Source organism: Chrysemys picta, chromosome 10, assembly GCF_011386835.1.
Source record: "Chrysemys picta bellii isolate R12L10 chromosome 10, ASM1138683v2, whole genome shotgun sequence".
Lineage (NCBI taxonomy): Eukaryota > Metazoa > Chordata > Testudines > Emydidae > Chrysemys > Chrysemys picta.
In genome coordinates, this window is record NC_088800.1 from 61,742,801 (window position 1) to 61,748,327 (window position 5,527).

General features: G+C 47.2%; 1 long non-coding RNA gene across 1 annotated transcript; it reads left to right on the top strand.

The window, feature by feature from the left end:
• The first annotated feature begins 774 nt into the window (after positions 1-774).
• Positions 775-5,206, top strand: LOC135973853 (uncharacterized). Its single transcript, XR_010590887.1, has 2 exons — positions 775-1,016; positions 4,622-5,206. It is a non-coding gene; the product is annotated as an uncharacterized LOC135973853 (long non-coding RNA).
• Positions 5,207-5,527: the final 321 nt, after the last annotated feature.

Below are 5,527 nucleotides of genomic sequence, written 5' to 3' on the forward strand. Positions count from 1 at the left end.
ACAGAGCCCTGGAGATCCTGGATGACAGGCTGCTGTTAGGAGGAGGCACAGAGCTCAGTGAACATTTCCAATCTTCAGGGGTTTTTTTTTCCTCCAGAAAGTGTGTTCTTTGCTCACAATATTGCTGAGCTGTCTGTAATGATAAATGATGTGCCTTTCTTTAAATTTTCTTTCTGCTCAGTACTAGATATTGGTTAGTTTGGATGTGAGTTCTGTGTGGATAAATTACTTTGGCAAGCCGTGCTGACTTTATGCATATGGCAACAGATGTACTGTGTGTGGTAGACTTTATTTCTTTGTTGTGCTAATTATATAACTTGATCCTACCTGAGGCAATTTTAATTTTATAAATAATGACTTCACTGATAGTTCTTTGTGTGAACTTGAACTTTTGTACTGACTGAAATGTTGGTTTCAAATATTGTTAAGGGCCATAATAGAACACCAAAATTGTTCAGCTGTTAAGACAGGCATTACTGGGTACGTTGAGCCTTTTCATGTACTTCTAGTGAAAGATGCTGAATTTATAGCCATACAAGCAAATCTAGACCTAGGGTAAGTGGTTATAACACCATTAAGTCTAAGAGATCAACATTTTCTGGCAAAATTTCACATGGGTAATTTTTGCTACTTAGGGTGAGTTAAATGTTTGTGATGTTGATTTTATGAAACTTTAAGCTGGTGTGGTTGGTCCTGATTGGTTACAAAGCTCACATGGTACTGATGTTTGGCTGAGCCTAGTCCAGATCAGGAACGTGGCCAACAGAAGCCATTTTGACTCCTTTTCTCAGTGGATGTGGTTGGGTTTTATGTGCTGTCTCTGAGCTAGTAAAAACAAACCTGTCAATGGCAGTAGCAGGGGGCTCTGTGCTTCTTCCTCCTGCAATATGGGCAGGAAGGACCATTTACCACCACATCCCCTACCTAACGACACCCAAGGACAGAAAAACTCATCCATCAAAGAGAGGGAGAGTGTAGCAATTCAACATGCTTTCCCTGCAAGGAGACAACACCAGGTAAAGTAGAAAGGGGGATTGTGTGGGGACAGAGAACCACATGTTCTGACGAGATTTTTCATAGACTCAGGTAGTTTGGACAAACATCCCAAATCCAAACTCTTGAGGTTCCCCACCATGATATTTGTGTGTGGTTTGTCTGTGATGAGGCAGGTTTACAGCATGCTTTCAACATGCCAGCTGTCTCAGTGAGCCTGGTTTACTGAATGCTTTTGTGGGGCTTTGCTACGTTAATATTGGCTTGCATTATTTTTTCCCTAGGTTAGAGTTTTCAAAATTAGATGCCTACAGTTAGGCACCTAAATCCATATTTAAATACTTTCAAAATTCTAAACAGATAAATTGACTTCAGTGGTACCTCTGAAAATCAGCCCACTTTTACTTACATGCCTAAAGAATAAGGGAAGTGAGTCTAAGGCTGAGGACTTGGTGATTATGGTGTGGCAGCAAGTAAGCCAGCCTGATCCCTCCAGGAGTTCACATTGAACATGTTTCATTAGTGATTGTTAATGACCAGTATCCTACGGAGTTACTCCTGATACAAACTTGGACAAACTAGTTGGGAATCAGGGCTATTCTGATGAGGATTTTTTGAGTTCTACTCCTAGCTTTGCCACTGACTAGAGCAGGGGTGGCCAACCTGTGGCTCTGGAGCCACATACGACTCTTCAGAAATTAATATGCAGCTCCTTGTATAGGCACCAACTCTGGGGCTGGAGCTACAGGCGCCAACGTTCCAATGTGCCGGGGGGGGGGGCGGGGGTTCACTGCTCAACTCCTGGCTCTGCCACAGGCCCTGCCCCCACTCCAGCCCTTCCCGCCCCCTCCACTGAGCCTGCTGTGCCCTCGCTCCTCCCCCCTTCCCTCCAGAGCCTCCTGCATGCCGTGAAACAGCTGATTGGGAGGTGCAGGGGGGAGAGGAGGAGGCGCTGACTGGTGGGGCTGCCAGTGGGTGGGAGATGCTCGGAGCGGGGCGGGAAGCTGATGGGGGGCTGCTGATGTATTACTGTGGCTCTTTGGCAATTATGTTGGTAAATTCTGGCTCCTTCTCAGGCTCAGGTTGGCCACCCCTGGACTACAGGTAAGGACCTGATCAAGTCATTTAACATTTCTGTACCTCAGTTTACTAATCTGTAAAATGGGTTTAATAATAGCAAACTTGGGTACTGAGAGGCTTAACTATTGTTTCTAAAGAGCTTTGAGATCCTCTAATGCAAAACTCTAGAAGTACCAACCCATAGTAGCAGAGACAACTAAATAAGGGTCTGTTCCTGTTTTCTTTGAGGCCAGTGGGGATTTTGCCATTGGAAACTGGATTTGGTCCTAAATGGCCATTTGACCTGCCTATGTCAGTCACTTGCCTGCTCCAGATATTTCTGAATCTCCCTCACCTGGTGGTAAGAGTTGTCTCTTAAAATTGCTGGAAGTGGATGCATGGTGTTCTCCAGAACACTAGCTCTGGAGAAGGAAATGTTGTCTGAGCTGATTGAGGTTTCAAGTTAGAAATCCTGCAACATGTACCTTAGACTGCACAAGGCTGGCATTCTCTAATTTACTATGGATATTTTGTGCCACTCGGGTAGTGCAAAATAGCCACTTTCTGGCTTGAGGTGGCCAGCAGATAATTCCCCTTGCATAGGGGAGTGCTCCACTGGTTTAAAGCTGATGGAGGTGGTGTAGCCAATCCCACCCTGTCTCCAGTATAGGGAGCATGTTGGAGGTATGATGAGAGCATGTGGTGGTCTGTGGAGAAGCCGTACCTATCTTCAGTAGTGTGAAGTCACTTAAGGACCTTATAAAAGTGGTGTAAGTTAGCTGCACCACACTCTGGTCCACACTACGAGATTAGGTTGAATTTAGCCGTGTTAGGTCGATTTTTATAAGCAATGCGTCTACACAACCAACCCCATTCCATCAACCTAAAGGGCTTTTAAAATCGACTGCTGTACTCCTCCCTGACGAGGGGGGTAGCACTACAATTGACCTTGCTGGGTTGAATTTGGGGTAATGCAGATGCAATTTGACAGTATTGGCCTCCGGGAGCTATCCCAGAGTGCTCCAATGTGACCGCTCTGGACTGCACTTTGAACTCCGATGCACTAGCCAGGTCCACAGGAAAAGTCCCGGGAAATTTTGAATTTCATTTCCTGTTTGGTCAGCATGGCGAGCTCAGCAGCACAGGTGACCATGCAATCCCAGAATCGCAAACGAGCTGCAGCATGGACCAAATGGGAGACACTGGATCTGATTGCTGTATGGGGAGAAGAATCTGTGCAGGCCGAACTCCGATCAAAAAGAAGAAATGCTAATATATATGCCAAAATCGCACAGGGAATGGTGCAGAAAGGCTACATCAGGGACACATAGCAGTGCTGTGTGAAAGTTAAGGAGTTCAGGCAAACTGACCAAAAGACAAAGGAGGCAAACGGTCACTCCAGGTCAGAGCCCCATACATGCTGCTTCTATGATCAGCTGCATGCCATTCTAGGGGGGGGGGACCCTACCACTACCCCACCACTGTCCATGGACACCTGCAAGGGGGGAGTCTCACACAACAGGGAGGGGGATTTTGTGGATGAGGAAGAGGAGGAGGAGGAGGAGAATGCACAGCAGACAAGTGGAGAATCTATTGTCCCCGGCAGCCAGGACCTTTTCATCACCCTGGAGCCAATACCCTCCCAAGGTGGGTTCCCAGACCCTGAAGCCAGAGAAGGCACGTCTGGTGAGGGCACATTTTTAACTACACTACAGGATTTAAAAGCAATTGTGTTTAATGTTTGATTTTCTCTGAAGAATTGGGATGCATTCGCGGCCACTACATCTACTGGAAAAGTCTGTTAACGTGTCTGGGGATGGAGCGGGAATCCTCCAGGGACATCTCCATGAAGCTCTCCTGGAGGTACTCTGAAAGCCTTTGCAGAATGTTTCTGGGGAGGGCTGCCTTATTTTGTCCTCCACGGTAGGACATTTTACCCGCCAAGCCAGTAGCAAGTAGTCTGGAATCATTGCAGCACAAAGCATGGCAGCGAATGGTCCTGGGGTTTGGTCGCATTCAAGCAACATTTGGTCTATATCTTTCAGTGTTAGCCTCAGGAGAGTGATATCATTCATGGTCACCTGGTTGAAATAGGGGAATTTTTGTAAGGGAACAGTAAAAGGACCCCATTCATGCTGGGCTGTTTGTGCTTGGCTAAAAGGGATCATCCCAGAGAATAGCCACGTGGTGAGGTGGGGAGAGGGGTGTGCTGCACATCCACCCCAAAACCGCAGCCCTTCCTTTTAAATGGCAAACCCAACCAGCATTGCTTGCTATGGGAAAGCAGGCCGCTGCAGTGTGAAACCATTCCCACATGTTATGAAGGTGGAAGAAGCCAACCCCGCGTACCCTTTGGCTTACCATGGCTGCCTGGAAACTGAATTCTGTTGCCCAGACGTGTGTGATGTGTCACCATACCAGCAGGCGCTCAATATAAAAGACGTGACCTTGTACCTAAAGCACATGTGCTGTCTGCTGTGAATTGCTTGATTCACTGTGAAAGAGTCTCCCTTTTGTTGTCAGAAATGTATCATCTTAAATTTTACTCTCCCTTTTTATCCCTCCGCAGGCGCAAATGTTTCTATGCGCTCCCTATCATCTCCGTCCCTGAGGTTATTGCAGATTAGAAGGCGAAAAAAACGCACTTGCGGTGACATGCTTTCGGAGCTCATGCAGTCCTCCTGCACTGATAGGGCACAGCTGAATGCATGGAGGCAGTCAATGACAGAGGCCAGGAAAGCATTAACTGAGCGCGATCAGAAGATGCAGGAAGTGATACTGAGGCTAATGGGGGAGCAAACAGACATGCTCAGGCATCTGGTGGAGCTGCAGGAAAAGCAACAAGAGCACAGACTGCTGCTGCATCCACTGTATAACCACCTACTCTCCTCCCTCAGTTCCATATCCTCCGCACCCAGACGCTCAAGAACGCAGGGGGGTGGGGCGTGGAGGCTCCGGGCACCCAGCCACTCCACTCCAGAGGATGGCCCAAGCATCAGAAGGCTGTCATTTAAACATCTTTCATTTGTAGTGTGGCTACAATAAGCAATGTGGCCTTGTCCTTCCCTCCTCCCCCACCCCACTTGGGCTACCTTGTCAGTGATCTCTTTTTTTTTTTTTTTTAATAAATAAAAAATGCATGGATTCAAAACAATACGGACTTTATTTCTTTTGCCAGCTGTGGTCGAAGGGGGGAAGGGAGATTGGCTTACAGGGAAGTAAATTCAACAAAGGGGGCAATTTTGCATCAAGGAGAAACACACATAACTGTCACACCGTAGCCTGGCCAGTCATGAAACTGGTTTTCAAAGCCTCTCTGATGTGCAGCACGCCTAGCTGTGCTCTTCTAATTGCCCTGGTATCTGGCTGCTCAAAATTGGCCACCAGACGATTTGCCTCAACCTCCCACCCCACCAGAAACATCTCCCCCTTACTCTCCCAGATATTATGGAGCACACAGCAAGCAGCAGTAACA